This window comes from Epargyreus clarus, unplaced genomic scaffold (assembly GCF_041222505.1).
Source record: "Epargyreus clarus isolate Ecla_fem2 unplaced genomic scaffold, WU_Ecla_fem_2.2 ptg000026l, whole genome shotgun sequence".
NCBI lineage: Eukaryota > Metazoa > Arthropoda > Insecta > Lepidoptera > Hesperiidae > Epargyreus > Epargyreus clarus.
In genome coordinates, this window is record NW_027332233.1 from 8,232,872 (window position 1) to 8,250,970 (window position 18,099).

Here is an 18,099-nt window from a genome sequence, read left to right on the forward strand (position 1 = left end):
ATTCTGGAGACGTGGTGTAAGTTACTTTCGCACATTTCTACTTCGGAATCTCTTTGACGAACTCTGAGTCGTCGACTGTTAACTCATTTCACGCGAGACTGATTCTGTTATGTGAAGTTATAACTGCATTCGTTTAATCGGCTTCATATCTCTTTGGGAATAAACGAGAGACATTCACGAACTTTATATCGTAACTTTTTAAGTAGAGTTACATTGTACAAGAAATCCAATTATCTGTTGTGTAGGGTGAAAAGCCTGATTGCTGGCAATATACCAATTTCATACCAGCACTTCGACGCTTCTCAAATAGTAGTAGGTTTTTTAAGCAGACAAACAAGTATATTTTTCTGTAGAGTAGCTTGGTATTAAAACATAAAACTTTGGACTTGTGACAAGTGATTTTACAGCGTACTACCTACCAAGATGTATCAGCTGGTATATGTGAGATTGTAATAAAACTACTGTTCGAATTATTAAAATAACTATTACTTTTTCCAACATATGTACGAAACCAAACAGGTTTCAATTAGATAGCACTTGTTAAAAGAAATGAGATACAGGTATATAGGTACAATGTATTAAAATTCTTTTCAAAAACCATTAGTCTGCGGGCCGTTGGTGGTCCGAAGTGACACTAGAAGTAGTCCACAAATTCTTGGACTTGTGAACAATTCGATCCGTTTTATGTTTGACTTTAAACCATATTTCCAAATACTTGATGGAAACCAAAAACTTGTTAAACGGTCCATTAAGATGAAAAGGTTGAGAACCTCTGTCCCAATGGATATTTTAATAGCCATCTACTTGAGCACACGCAGTCGAAGTACTCCAAAATAGTTGTTCAGTGAGTTTGTTCAACAATGAGTGGGTAAACTAAATTTAAAGTTGCTTTTAATACAAACATGTTCCAATATCCAATACAATTATTGATTTGCTCTTTGTGATTCAAACAAGCCGCCGAGACCGCTCAGCAACGGCGTTAAGTAATTAACAAACATAACTCATAACTAGGGATGGCGATCAATCAAAACATCAATTATTTGAATCAATCTCTATTAATGGATCGAAAAATCGAAATTCGATTTTTTCGAATTTGAATCGAATATTAACAAATGTGTTAAAGACATTTTTGCTGACGGATTCATATTTTAGTGATTGTTGGTCCTGACGATCTTTTTTCACTAGCTTCGCCCCTGAATAGACTGTAGATCGATTTATGGAGAATCGATTCTTTAGACATCAATTTTTTCATGAATCGATTTATCGCACTTCGATTCGAATCGATTCAAGAATCGATATTTTTCGGAAAGAATCGCCATCCCTACTCGTAACTATTAAACGTATGTGTTACTTTACACGTGTTTGTGTGAAAACTGTATAAATTCGTAATTAGGCCACCGGATATAACTTCGCATTTATAAGCATTTGTGTGGACGCGTGTTTGCGTTGTGTTGTAGAACTAATCGTGGTTCGACTCCAGAAGTACCACTGCCATACCTATTTACCACGCTTTTATTAGCTTGGGTTGAATCTATGTATGCATGTAACGGAATCTTTGAACTCAATTTTTACCCACTTTGAACGGTCCGTTTAAGTTCAAAATATTATATTTATCAAGAACCGATGACAATACACGATTTTAATCATTTTATCCAATTCTAATTTTGTTTCCTCAGGATCGTCAGATTAACGATTTTTCTAGTACGATTTTAGCGTGGTTTTTAGTTTTTAAACTATAATTATTTTATTTTGCCTTAAATAGGACGTATATAACAGCATTGAGCGCTACTGCGTTATGGTTTTAAATACCATTACCTATAAGGAAGATACTCATACAAGGCGTTTCAACTTAATCCTTAGGTAGTTAGGTACCGACGCATCCATCACACGACCGTCGTGCCCACCACACGGTGTGGCGAGCGCCAAGCTCACCTGGGCGGAGCCCGACGGGGCCGTGCGCTAAGAGGACTCCGGTTGCGTTCCTTTAGATATCCCGGAGTCCTCTACCCAGCGCCGAGGACGGCCACTGGGGGGGTTTTAGTGCGGTAAGAATCCCACATAACCTCGTGTCGCTCCCACGACATGGGGTAACTTTTGAAGGTTTCCCCCTCGTAAAAAAAAAGGTATCGATGCATCAATCATCAAGTAGGTCTCTAAACCTCATGGACATTTATTATCAATCGTAAATACGATACGAACGTATTTACGATCTAAATACGATCGTATTGTACTTACGATTGATTATGTCCATGAGCAGCCACATACCAGGCGGATTACATGCTTGTTTGATATTTCTTTACCATAAAAATAATTACTATCCTACGGCGAAACGCAAGCCTCCTTTCCTACTGAGAAGGGTTAAGATAGTCCACTCTAGCCAAGTACGGGTTAGTAAACTTCAACCACATTTAAGAACGTTGTGAAGATCTTAGTAAAACCTCAAACAACTTCGAATGTGGGGTAAATAATATATAAGCCAAAAAAAACAGGTAAAGGCTTAATAATTTAATTAAGGCGATAAATATAATTTAGCAAGTGACTTTCCTCCTTATTTTAAGTAAAAGATTAATGAAAAGGGTGCACTTTTTACCCGATTGCAAAGTAATGTTTTTCGAGGGTATTTATGTATGCACCTATGTCTCATTCCTTGGCATTCCCTACAGTTGTAACGGCTTCACGGATTTTAATTCATTGGATTCATCTATATTGTGGAAGTGGTGTAGGCTTATTCGGTGGTGTAGGCTTAGGCGTATTCGGATTTATTGTTACATAATAACTATGTTTTTATAGGTGACAATGTTCCATAAAAGTAGATACCTTCAATCAAAGTAAGGTTTTGTTATTAAAAAAACCTTACTTTGATAAAAAAAAAACTAAAAGAGAAATTGATGGTGCAAGTTTCATGGTAAGATGACTAGTTTTTAATTTTACGATGATACCACTCATCTATTTATAAGAAAAGTTTGTTTAATCTACGGCAACGCCTATCCACATGGCTTGTGCGCATAGGTAATATTTTTTTTCTTTTTTTATAGTACAGGAGTAGCAGACGAGCATGAAGTCCATCTGATGTTAAGTGGCTATTGCCGCCCATGGACATCTGTAATCAACCTCAGATAGGATTAGATATTCATGTCTGAGGTCGGTTACAGATGCGCCGCTACCCCTGAGGACTACGCTGGAACGCCTCGGAAAAGTACCTACGTTTTCGTTACCACACCCTTCAAACCAGAACACAGCAGCAATTAATATTGCTATTATTAGGTGTGGCGGTGGTACCGCCGGAGTCGAACCACAAAAGATTCTACCATCTTCAAAATATTACAACCGATCCACAAAGTTAAATAATGAGGGCGCGGTCGAAAGATAAATGGAAGAACGCTAGTGGCTAGATACCTCGCGTGCTTCCTTTGGTCAGAGAGCACTTTAAACTAAAGTTATTTGTTCCAACTGTCATTGCATAGCGGTCGACGAAACCTAGTCTTATGAGCGATTTTGTACCCGCGGTGAGCGATTTAATATACGCGATAAAGCTGTATCATCATCTACTTTGGGGCTACATGGTGAATAATACTTCAAGACTACAGCAGTCGTGCATATTCGTAGTTTGAGTGGAGCCTAATAAAGCGTTTTCGCGAATTCATAATTAACTTCCTTTTTTAATACTTATCGCAACTTACTTATTCAATTCTCCTGTGAAACCGTGCAAATATTTATTCCTTATAAAAATAATGTGTAATGTGTGTTCTTCTTACTAGTAGTTCTAATCCAATCGATGTTCATTAAAACGTCCAATCCTTCAAATTGGCATATGTTCTAATTGTAAAAACAATTCAAGGCCCATCCCATTCTTTCATGAAACAATATCTCGAAAAGAATAACAGTGACGGCTTTGATTATAAGAGCTATGAGTGACTGATATCAAAAAGGAAGACCAACTTTAACGGCCATTATTATTATTCAATCTATCCAATGTTTTACATCCCAGAAATCGAGAATCTCTTCGTATAAAACCTTGTCAAATTTCAATCATTGGCACCCAAAATTTGGTGGCCAAAAATTCAATACAACAATTGATAACATGCGTAAGCAGTCAATCTCGATAGTTTATTGACAGATGTTGAACTATTTTCGATTTTTATATCCGAATGCAGATAGTTTAAATATGTCTGATAAGGCAGCACCTTCAATTAGAGGCCTATAGAAAACATTTTCAGACCACACGTAAGGAAAGCGACAAGATAAATACGTTGTAAACTATAGATAAGAATCTTCTTAATTGTGTGCTGTTAATATTGTATGCGGAACACACAATATTGAGTGCGAAAGGTTGGCCACTGTCATTTAATTACCTACTTTCACAAAGTTGTTGTTTACACAAGCCACAAACAACAAAGTTAGTCGATCCGTTCTTTACTGACAGTGATATGATTAGACTAACGGGATTATTTGGCAACAAAGCATAATTTGTATATATTTATTTTTCCCGGATAAAAGAGTAGAACAGTTTTAATTTGTAAATCGTCTACAACAAAGCGGTAAGCAGCGATTAAACATACGCCAAATTCTGACGTTTTATTTTCGGAGTTTTGATACCAAAATTCATAAAGAACACCCTACTCATTTTGACATGTCATTCCGTGATGTTGGCGACGATTGCGTTTGGCTACAATTTATTATTTTACACAAAAATATGTTTATATTTACGTGCAAGCTGTTAACAGGGATACGAATATATTTTTAGTAAACCTAAACCATTGCTATAAAGTACGAGTACACCTGGTCGGGGGGCCTGACCAGGTCGACCGACGACGTGAAGATAACCGCGGGAAACCGCCGGCTTCAAAGGCCATGGGACCAGTTGGAGTGGTGCCAATTTGGGGAGGCCTATGTCCAGCAGTGGGCCTCAAAAGGCTGATGGATGGATGGATGGACGAGTACACAGGTACAAAGTAATACACACCAGGAAAAATAATTAAATCAATCATAACGAAGAAGTAACTAAATTTAGGGAAGATTGAAATCTTCTACGTTCAATGTTCATTTTGAATCTTTCAAAATAAATAAATATACTTAACATCCTCTTCTATCATATTTGTATCTGTAATGTTTAAATTGTTATTGCTCTAAGGGCTTAAAACCTCTAATTTGCTATTGTTAAGTTCCCTAAACAAGAAACAGTCCTTGTTAACACAATTGGTTCGTAATAAAATATAATAGAATAATGAAATCCTACTATATTGTTTAGATTTCGGCAAAAATATATTATGATCAAATGTAACTATTCCCAGTATCAAATATTTACAAAGATTACAGTTATATTTGTATACAATATGAATAACTGACGGCTACGGAGCCGAAAATAGCTTATAATTCATATCGAAGATAACCCAATAAATCAGAGATCAAACTCAACATGTTTTATATGAACACTTTTTACGGCGTGTTGATGAATTCCCTTGAGATTTTATTCGAAAATGTATGTTATTCCACTCACTCCGATAAACGTTTTGCGTTTGATTCACATAAATAAAATGTTAACGCACGTATAAAGAACCCTGTTTTTTCCTGGGGGAACCCGTCATGGGTTCCCCTCAGCCGTGGGGGCTGAGAGGATATGCCGAACTCCTACCGGCTAAAACCCCACGGTGTACCTCTGGCTGCCCTTTAGCGGGACAACGGGTACCCTAGTAGTAGTAGTCTTCCGCTGTCACGTATAAAAGGACCATAGCAGATAGACTACTTCTTAACCGACTCCCCAAAGGAAGAGAGGTTATCTATTTTATCTTTTTTTTTAAGCATCGGCAGTCCAAGATTTAGCTGCTTTTCAGAATTTAGATGTAGCGATGAAACATATGATCAAACGCTATAGCCAATATATATGTATTTGAGAAGCATTCCCAACTACCCTTGGTGATACAGCTTTAGGCTTTTCATCTACCAGCAAGGAAAACACTAAAACTCGGTTCGACGCTAAAACTATCTCGTTTGTTATGGCCATAAATCACGTTACCACGAAGTTTACAGAAACGTCGAATAACTGTAAAGTCGCTTATAGTATTTTTAAGCTAATATTTACGCAATAAATAATATGAATACTTCCATAACTATTAACTAATTGCTTTAAAATGATCCATTACTACAACGGGATTCTTTGTAGTTATGGATCATAATGGATCATGGGATTTCATAAATATAGGTACGCTTGAAAGTCCAAGAGAATATTAAAAGAAAGAGGAGATAATGTACGATCATAAACTTCTTCGATTTGGATATTGAACGGAGAGGTTGCTCTTCATGTACTATTTTTATTAAAACGCTTTCAACACTCACAGCCCCACACTAGAATTCCCAGTATCGTAGGTACTATGGACACACATAGAGACAAATACACAAACACCCAGACCCAGAAACATTCACCATGTATACATCTGTCTGGCCGGGGATCGAACCCGGGACCCACTGAGCGTCAGCCCGGTATGGTAAGCGCTCTTCCACGCGGGTCGTCAAAGATGTTATTGAAAAGAAGTTGAGGCCGCTCTTGACCAGGTTGATAAATTTCCTGTAAAAAGTAAAAAGGAAGCGTAAAATTCAAAGGTCTTAGGAGCGGTTGATGCGGTGCCACTTAGTTGAGTTTTGCTGATCTTGAGTGTTAGTGAACTTACGAAACTCTCAGAACACTTGTATACTAACGTTCACAAACTTACACTGAAGAGCGGCCAAGGAACAAACAGAGAACGTACAATCTTTTTACAAGCTTGTATTTCACTTGCCTTGTTAGTTCGTATGTATAGTACGCGTATAACTACTAGTCCGCTCTGGCAATAGAAATGAAGCGCGTCGCCATTGATAATTGTATGACTACACCTGCTCGCAACAACTTCAGAGCGGACTAGCAGCACGGACTATACCTATGTGAAGGTACATACAGTTAACACTAAAATTGGGCCTAAATCTTACATACAAATTTGGTTTGGATGACAATGCATGATTAATTTAGTGACGTTATTCTAAATCTAATGACCCCCCAAGATTGCTGGCCAAATTATTTTTACGCAGCCCATAAGAATAAAATATTTTCCTGCTAAGAAAAAATTTAAAACAAAATGACGTTACTAAAAAGTTTGTTTATAAAAACTATCTATACTAATATTATAAAGAGGTAAAGTTTGTTTGTGTGTTTGTATTGATATAATTTATTTCTTCCATTAATTTGAGATTTTTCTCACCCCCACTGTACTTACTCAAAAATCTGGGTCAAACTGTGTCGGTCAGACCGTTAATGTATTCCTGTCACGTGTCCCTTCGCAAATATCCAGTCTGCGGAACTACTCGGACGGTATCGTGATTGGGTAGGATCAAATATCGCTTCTTACTTCGATAACACGTTTATAACACTTTCTAATAACCTCAGGGATACGACATGCCTAAATGATTGACTACTGAAAATATTTCGTATGAAACAATTTTTTGCGTCGAGCTCCTCATAATCATAAAACTTATTAATGCGCGTACACATCTTGTAATTATTAATGAAATTAAATGAAAATACAATTTATTTATCCAAGACATACTTATCCTCGTCACAAACTTAGTCCTCAGAGATAGCAACGCATCTGTGGTCAACCTCAGATAGAGCTCTTATCTTATCTAGAGTTGATTACAGATGTACATGGGCGACAGGAGTCACTTACCATCAGATGGACTATATGTTCGTCTGCTACTTAAATATTATAAATAATGAAGTGTCTGTTTTTTATTTAAAAATAAAATATATTGGATACTTATATAAAAAAAATATTAAAAATTTTGTCTGCTTGTTTTTCCGGCTAATATCTGAAATGGCTGGACCAATTTTGACGGAACTTCTACTGGCGGTTACTTGACATTATATGGGGTCACTTAGGACTTCTTATAACATCAAGTACTACTATTAAGGGAAAAATAAGCTCCTTTAAAATAATGAAAGCCATAGAACGTCGAGAACATAAACACGGATGAAACCGCGAGATATGTGCCGAGCTGTGGCTCGTACATTCTACGTAAGTACTTAAATGAGGTGATCCAAATATGCCTTAGGGGTATCTGTGATTGAAGTGAATGTAAGAATGTAAGTCGAACACCTACTTACGAGCCCGTTTGATTCATTCATGAGCAAATAATAATGTCACTCGAAACTATAATAACCTCCTTATTTGTAAATACTCATTAGCAATATCTTGTTCTGTTGTTATAACCGTAGCGCCAGTATTTTTCCCTTATGAATAAGGGATAAATATTTATATGATGAAATTGCAAACAAGCATGCAGTCCAGCATATGATAAATGGCCTAGGAACATCTGCAATTAACCATAAACGATTTTACCACCTTCAAAAACTTATTCCTTAGTCTTATTTAGGCTATCCTACAAAAAAAAGTTTCAAACCGGAGAAAAGTACCTTCGTACCTAGTCCTACTAATTATAAATACTTTAACCTTTGCAATTAAAGCAATAGCAAAGGTTGATTTAAAAATAACTTACTAATTAAAACTATTAAACATTTAAACTGGTCTGTAATTTCTGTAATATGTGCCACTTGATAATATTGCGTTTGTATTAGTAGCCCTTCACATGTTATTACAGTCCCAAAGGGTACTTAGCTCCTGTATAAGGACAACTATATTATCATTGTCATACCCTTACCTGCCTGTTAATTACGTAATAATAAACTGCAAACTAAATTAGCTATAATATACAGTGTGAAATATACTTTATATATTCCTACTCGTTAGGTGAAATATATTTATGTTATGTAATTATTATCTCTTAACGCAACAAGAGGTGTGGTGCACAAGTTTCTCAAATAATATTCTTAATGAGATTACACAAGTATTACAATGAAAATTGAGGTTTCAAATCGAATATTTACTTAGTTCAAATACATCCCGCAGAACTTTTTTTTTTTTAACAATTAAATATTTTGTGCAGATTTTCATTTTATGTCAATTATTTTCATGAATAATACTCCAATAAATTACTTAATTACTGAACCAGAATATTTCGTCAACCGTATATTTCTGACACCAAATTTAAATATATACAAGACTGCTTCCAAAAAATCTGCGCGGTTACGACCTCACTAGTACCATTCTTGTCCATCTCGTAAATGTTGTAAAAGGCAAGTAAAGCAATACAATAAATGCCTCTTCCTTAAAAAAGGCACATCTGTCTACTGCGGTGACCAACACGTCCAGCTAAATGCAATAACTATGCCAAAACTTAATAGGGGAACCTCATATTCACCTGTGGATTTATGGCATTTCTAAATCTAAACACCGTAACACCAGTACAAGTACCTAAATATTATAATTGTTGATATAAAATACTTTTACTTCGTTTTCAAGAAGGTAATTTCTTAACTGTTTGGAAGCCATTACCTCACTTGTCCGCTCCACGAGCATGACAATCACGTTCCCAGCCGCGATTTTGCGAAAAACCGATAAAACTTTTAAATAAAAGGAAAACGGTGACTTTATGCCATTAATAAGGAAGTATAAAGTACTTAAAAGGTAGAACCCTCTGAGGTTAGTCTCTGGAGACGCCACCGCCACACGGATCATAACAGCAGTGTTAAGTGCTGCTGTGTTCCACTTTGAACGTTGTGGTAAGGGAGATATTATGTTTTTAAATAGTTTAGTGATTTCAGGTAAAAATAAATTATCGTAAAACGTAATAAGATATTTTGTGATCTTTTGTGTTTTATTATGTCTGTTTATTTTGACAACAATAAATCCCTCGGCTATACATAAAATAACAGTGTACGTTTTTTCTTCCATTATTTGTTTTGTAACTCACTCCATAAAATTCGGATCAGGAGAATCAAGCGAAATGCGTTATTAAGACATCAACTTTGAAGGTGTTAACCTTTTGTGGTTCGACTCCGACAGCACCACCGCCACACCTATATCTGCCTCATAACAGCAGTGATAAATGCTGCTGTATTCTGGTTTGAAGGGTGTGGTAAGGGAGACATACTTTTCCAAAGCGTTCCGGCTTAGGCTTTCCAATTCTTCCTCTAGTCATTAGTAAAACCGAAATAGAAAGAAAATAACAGTTTTATTTTCTTTCTAATTTCATAAAATTATTGGTTGAATTATTTTAAGAAACAAAAAGAAAAACATGGCTCTAGCCAATATTTTTCTGAGAAAATTTGAAGATTTTATCGTGAATGCTTTGGTAAAAAAGAGTCTGAAACAAGGACAGATTAATATTTATAAAAGAATTTTTATTTTTCTATACAGTGAAAAGATTACGTACTTTTCTCAAATAAATATTTAATTTTTTAAGTAGGAATGATAGCATTTCTTTTATACTTTCTATTTTCTTTTATACTTTTTATTGTAAGACTATTTCAAAGAACAATTTTATTAACTCGCAAACGGCCACAGACGTTATAAAAAGAGAACGACCAATAAAAATACAAACAATAAAAAATACGACTAACAAAAATATAACATTGAACCTGTACGAGTTTTTCATGCTCTTACATTTTATTACGATTAATGCACAGTATTAAGAATTTATTATAATGAAACCGAGTTATTTCAGAACGGGAGATTTCGTAACCGAATGTATGTTATATGAAGCTCCCATTTAAATTTAATTTACTACTCGTTTGAAAAAGGAGTAATTGGGATTAAATAATTAAATTGAATCATTTTAACTTGAACGTGGAATATTTTTAATATAAAAGCATTAAATAATTCTACATTCATTTAATGAACACGGAGAAAATATATTTTTGTTATTTGATCAATTTACTGTTTTATGATAAGTTTTCTAACAGTTTTCAAAAATCTTTTCGCACACGTCAGTAGATATATACGGTAGATGTTTAACCGGGTGCCGACTCAAAAAGTTTAAGAGATGAGAAAGCGTTAAACTGCTCGTAATGTTCTGCTTTCGAGTGTCCAAATAATCAAATTTTGACGATTCAAATTTCTCGTGGTCATTATAACGATACCGAAATGAATATAAATATTTGTTTGGTTAATCTATACTAATATTATAAAGAGGAAAACTTTGTTTGTTTGTTTGATTGTAATGAATAGGCTCAAAAACTACTGGACCGATTTTAAAAATTCTTTCACCTTTCGAAAGCTACATTATCCACGAGTAACATGGGCTATATTTTATATGAAATATATTTGATAAATAGATTTTGAGGCGGTACAAAGTTTGCCGGGTCAGCTAGTGTATTTATAAAAGTATATCGTATATTATTTATTTATTTCCGAGTGTAAATAATAAAAGCATTAAAATTTAAACAAAAGTACATTATATGAACATATGAACAATCCGCAGTTTCAAATGAACATTGAAAGGTTGTAGAATCAGCTTCAAGTGGGATTCCTGTTAAATATAGAGCTAGTTGCAGATGTCCATGGACGGCAGCGACTACGTACCACCAGGTGGCAAGAAAGTTCCTTACCACCAAATTCGTAGTTCCTTTAAAAAATATAACACCTATTCTCAATTGTGTGAACCTCTATTTGTATGTGTGTCTATAGCAAAAGCAATAAAAGGATATCTTAGTAATTATATGATTAAGTATTTATAATACGCTAAAGTAGCTTCAGCGTTTTAATATAATTTGTAAACAAATTTGCTGATGGAATTTTATACGAGTCTTTGTAATTACTAAGTTGTACAAGAAACTTTCATAAAATGACAAGCTATATATTGTTTAAGTAAATATTATTATTATTTAAGGAAGGATAAGCTCTTGTTGATTTAAACATTGTTAGATCTATAGATAGACTTAGGACGGATGTAATAAAGTGTAAAAAGTTGACAAGGAAATGGTCTCGTAACAATGAGATATTAGAAGAGATTGTTAAGATGCATCACAGCTTAAGTACATAAGGACTTGGAGACGATAAAGTTTAATAAATTTCTTTCCTGCATGAAAGTTGATACAAAACTGTTATCAGGATTATGTGCGCAAAATTTGGGCACATTTTGTATTCCTATAGCTAACATTGCAAAATTTCTGCTTGACATCCACTCAATCTCGACCATGTTCTACACAAACAGCGTAATGATCTGTTAACAATAGCAGTCCCTTGGCGGCCTGCCACGGGTCCCGCGGCATTCACTTTCACACAAATGTGCCTTTGCCCACTACGTGACATATTACGAAAGCCCGCCAACAATGGATCAAATAACATTATTAGCATCATTGTTGCATACTGGTATTCATAGTACAGAAATATATTCACAAACTCTACTGGTTTATAGCTTCTGTTACAAAATAAATGGTCCAAGCGTAAAAGCGTATCGGTGAACGCGTTTTATCTCTATTAGTGCAGTACTTGACTGTAACTGTTTTTATATACGACAGTTGGGTATGGGTCTCTTCCCGCACTTGGACCACGATACTATTTTTTTATTTATATTATAGAGGTAGCAGACGAGCATGCAGTCCACCTGATGGTAAATGCTTACTGCCGCCCATGGACACCTGTAATCAACCCCAGATAGAATTAGATATTCCTACCTGAGGACTAAGCTGGAACGCCTCGGAAAAGTATGTATCCCTTACCACACTCTTCAAAACGGAACACAGCAGCGCCTAACACTGCTGTTATTAGGCAGAAATAGGTGTGGCGGTGGTGCCGCCGGAGTCGAACGACAAAGGGTTCTACCACCTTCAAACCATTAGACTATTGAATAGTAAAGTAACTTTGGAGATTAATTAAATGTCGTCGGAGAAGGGAACGGATTATTTTTATATGATAACAAATGAGCACTTGATGGTAAATAGCCACTACGTGATTGATGTAAGCGGCTCCATATAGAATCGGTTCCATATAGGTAGAGTTCTACTGGAACCCAATTACAGATGCATTGCCACTCCTGAGTCATAAGTAATCTCATATGTAAGTGAGTCGGCATCCACACCCTTCCACCGAACCACAAGAACTATTTGACGCAAAAATAGGTATGGAAGTGGTTTCTCCCTGCCCAGTTAAACCACGCAGGTTCTACCGTCTTTCCATTTCCAAAAAGTTAAATATACTTTGAAGAAGTGTCCCCATGTTATTGAGTGAAACTAAACCAAATGGTTCTTTCCAAACAGGAAACATAACTCCTCGAAACCCAGTTAAAGTTTCCTATCTCATCATGTGATAGTATGTAACATAAAGGTAAGAATCCATGAAAACGATATGAGCACAAGAGCCTTTGACAATTTTATAATCTCGGCCGAGGAAAAGGTAATATCCGCAAAATAGAGATAACAAACAAGGGAATATTCTTTGAGCGGAACTATTTTACGAGTAGATTAGAATGCTTTCTGTACGACAACTATGTCTTTTCGCAAAAAGGTGTAAGTAGATTCGGCTTACACAATTTATGAATATGTAAACTAAGTAATAAGTCAGTCTGAGCACATAAATCAATGTAAATAATATCTTCCTAAGTACCACCCAATTACTGAACTCTGCCCCCGAAGAGCAAACTGCTATACTTCAAGCTATTGTGCTCGCCTTTTGAACTCCCGGATTACTTGTTCCTCTATTATACTGTAAGATAAATAACTTAATCTATCTTTTGTACGCAACCCTTGTGCTCAACAAGTTAGAGTTTCATATAAGTACTAGTGGTGCCCGCGGCTTCGCCCGCATTTAAAAGAAATAATATGACATACATAAAACGGAAAATTATACCTGCATTGGAATGACAGTGGTGCCATCTGTCGAAAATTGGTCTTACCAGCTCCCAAACCCTCGTGGGCTCTTGGACAACAACTTTGCTGAAGATCATCACTTGATCAAATGCATAGTTTCCGATTCTATAACTACTTACGAATTGAAAATTAATTTAAAAAGCCTCTTCCCACGGACTAAATTGTGAAACTAAACCATTTTCAAGTCCCCTTGAACACACACAACAAATTTCATCAAAATCAATCCAGTCGTTTAGGAGGAGTTCAGTGACATACACACGCACAGAAGAAATATATATATAAAGATAGATATAACTTGTCCGTAAAGGCGTAACTTAAATTAATACACTTTGCAAGAATTTCAAAGTAGCTGGAAGTTTCCGGCTCAAAGCAACATCTTCGAATGCATTTTTAAAGAGACAGTTTTCTTGAGACGGTGTCTATTAAAATTAAAAACTCTTACCATAAAATTTAAACATTGAATATAACATTTTAATAGAACGATGCCTATAACATAGATTAGTAAAGATACTTCGCCGCCTTTAAATTGAATGAAGCCACAAACGGCTTATTATAGTAAGTTCTTTTTTATCTTTGAATTCTTGACAAATAAAAACATTTTTAGAGAAAATTTACGAATAAATAACTAATACTGCGTAATTAATAAATAATTTATAATAATAATTTCAAATATTTTAGGGACATTTTAGCACAGAGACGTGGCAAAACTTTAACTACTTCAATTCTCAAAACTGGGTACATTTTTTTATTTATTTAAACTTTATTGTAAACCTAGTAGAATGAGAATATAAATGAAAAATTTGCCTCTATAAATTTCAGACAACAACAATTAGAAGAAGAGATTAAAAAACAACAAAATCATTTAAAAAATCAAGACAGATATAATAGAAGAAAAAATGTAATATTATATGGCGTACAAGAGAGAGAAAAGGGATATCACGACTTAGAAAATGTCATCCTGGAAATATTGCGAAAATTTACAAGATATCACTTTCAAATAACTGATTTAGAGTCGGTTAGAAGACTAGGAAAGAAAACATCACAAGATAGACCAGTTTTAATAACTTTTACAACCATGGGAAAGAAAATACATTTGTTGAAAAATAAAAGATACCTAAAAGATTCACCATATAATATTAAAGAAGACTATCCCCGAGAGGTTATAGAAAAACGAAAGGAATTGAAAGAGCAACTAAAACAAGAAATTGAAAAAGGAAACAGAGCTATACTTAAATACGACCGATTAGTAATATTGAAACATAACACAACACAGAATATGAGAACACACACACAACAAGGAAATAAACGTAGCATCGGTATCACCTGAGCAAATCGAAAGTAATATACATAAGCAAACAAACAATCCTAACCGTAAGACGAAGAAAACCAAAACTTATACCCCTTTGTCAGAAACACAAAAAGCTCAACCTACGAACTCGACACAGAGTACTCTGTTATCATTTATAAATACTACATAGCAATCAGAGACGCCCCTCCAACATTCAACTCCCCCAAAACGGCTTGTCACCGCGGGGGCAGTAGACTACACCCCTCCAAAATGTAAAAAAGAAAAAAACAAATACTATATAGCCACTTTCAACGCCAGATCAATGTCAAACGAAATAAGAATAATGGAGCTTGAAAATGCATTGTCATATATAAAATGGGACATACTGGGCATATCAGAAATGAGACGTAAAGGATATATAATAGAAGATAGGCAAGACTATATGCTTTACTATTATGGAGAGACAAAAGGCGAAAAAGGAGTAGGATTCCTGGTTAAAAAACAAAGTGACGTCCTTGTGCAAGAGTTTATTGGAGTCTCCGAAAGAATTGCTTCTATACGAGTAAAAATTAAAAGTGAGATATTTACAATCATTGAAGTATATGCCCCCACCGAAAGCTCTGATGAAAAAGAAATAGAACAGTTTTATGAGTACCTTAAAATATGCATGGAAAAAAGTACTAAAAATATCATATTCATGGGTGATATGAACGCTAAAATTGGGATGCCGTTAGAGGATGAAAACCTAGTAATGGGAGATTTTGGGTTCGGAAAAAGGAACAAAAGAGGTGAAAGATTTATAGAATTTTGTTATCAATATAAACTGAAAATAATTAATACAATGTTCAGAAAGTCGCCAAAACTCAGATGGACATGGAAGTCACCGGATGGCGTAACTAAAAATGAAATAGACTATATAGCTTCAAACTTTCCAAAAACAAACATAGAAAATATAGACGTTCTTAGTAACTTCAAACATCCAAGTGACCATCGTTTAGTTAGAGTTACTTTCAATATTGTAAAGAAAAAACAAAACCGATTAATTTACAATAGGAAAAAACAAAACTACATAAATAGCGAAAGCTTAAAAGCACAAATAACTACGCAAATATATATCTCGGAAGGTTCAATCCAAGAACAGTATAATATTATACAGACAGCAATTTTAAATAGTACAAAAAGCTCAACTATCACCACAAAAGCTGCAAGAAAAAAATTCGTTTTCACGGACGAAATTACGGATATGATTAACCAGAGACAACACCTTAAAAATAAAGAAAATAAAACAAGACAAGAGAAAAACTACTTGAGCAAATTATATAGAAACATTAATAACAAGATAACACTTAACTTACACAACTATAGACTTAATATGATAGAAAAATATATCCAAACTTCTGGAGCAGTTAAGAAGGCGTACAAAAATCTAAATACTACAAAACAACTTATGACCCAACTACAAAACTCTTCTGGAACCAAAGTTAGTAATAGACAAGATTTGACGAAAGTAGCGACTCAATTTTATAAAACATTATATTCGAAGACCATTCAAGCTTCTGAAAATACTTCAGTGATATCGCATATTGATGAACCAGTTCCGAACTTTAACGAAAATGAAATTGAACTATCAATAAACAACTTAAAATTAGAAAAGAGCCCAGGTCCAGATGGTATAACTAATGAGATGATAAAGGCAGGAAAAGCTGAATTAATTAAGCCACTCACTAAATTATTTAATTTAATATTGCAGAAAAATGAAATACCAGACCAATGGACTTGCTCTGAGATAAAGCTCCTGTACAAAAAAGGCGACTCTACATTATTATCGAACTACAGACCTATTAGCCTCATGTCATGTCTTTATAAAGTATTTTCGTCTACATTATTAAGAAGAATAACGAGAACAATCGATGAAAACCAAACCATAGAGCAGGCAGGATTTATGAAGAACCGGTCAACAATAGATCACATACATACGGTAAAAATGGTTATTGAAAAATATAACGAATATAACATGCCGTTATACTTATGTTTTGTCGACTACTCACGTGCGTTTGACTCTATTTCGCACGACTCTATGTGGAAAGCACTAAAAGAGCAAGGATTAAATAAAACATATATAAATATCATCAAAGAAATATACAAAAATAGCAAAGCAAGAATAAAATTAGATGTACCCGGACCAATCTTCAATATAGAGCGAGGTTTAAGGCAAGGCGATCCCCTCTCTACAAAGATGTTTATAGCCGTTTTAGAACAAATATTTAGAGCATTAAACTGGAAAGAAATTGGTATAAAAATACACGGACAATACTTATCACATTTAAGGTTTGCTGATGACATTGTCTTGTTCTCAGAAAGCCCAACAGAACTACAGTATATGATAGAAACATTAAACAAGGAAAGTAAAACTGTGGGACTAGAACTTAATCAGAGCAAAACTAAATTGATGACAAACAGAACAAAAATTGAAATGACAATAAACTCTACACCGCTAGAATGGGTTCAAGAATATGTATATTTAGGTCACCTAATAGCCATTAAAGATTGCACACAAAAAGAAATAGACCGTAGGATTAAGAACACATGGAGCAAATACTGGGCAATGAAGGAAATCTTTAAGAATAAACTGCCAACTAAAATAAAAACCAAGGTAATGGATGTCTGTTTGTTACCATGCTTAACGTATGCTTGTCAAACATGGCCACTAACAAAGAAATCACTAAATAAACTTAGAGTCTGCCAATGCGCCATAGAAAGAAGCTACATGGGATTTAAATTAAAAGACAAAATTAAAAATAGTACAATAAGAGAACAAACCCAATCTAGAGACGTAATTAAAGAAATTCGTAAGCTAAAGTGGAAGTGGGCAGGGCATATACAAAGAGTACAAGACGAAAGATGGACAAAAACTACATCAAACTGGTATCCAATCAATAAAAAACGTAAGAAAGGTAGACCATACAAGAGATGGAGTGACGATATAGCATTAATGGTAGGAAAAACTTGGAGCAGACTCGCTAGGGATAGAGTTGAATGGCAACGAATGGAGGAGGCTTTTACCGCCTTAGGCGGTCCT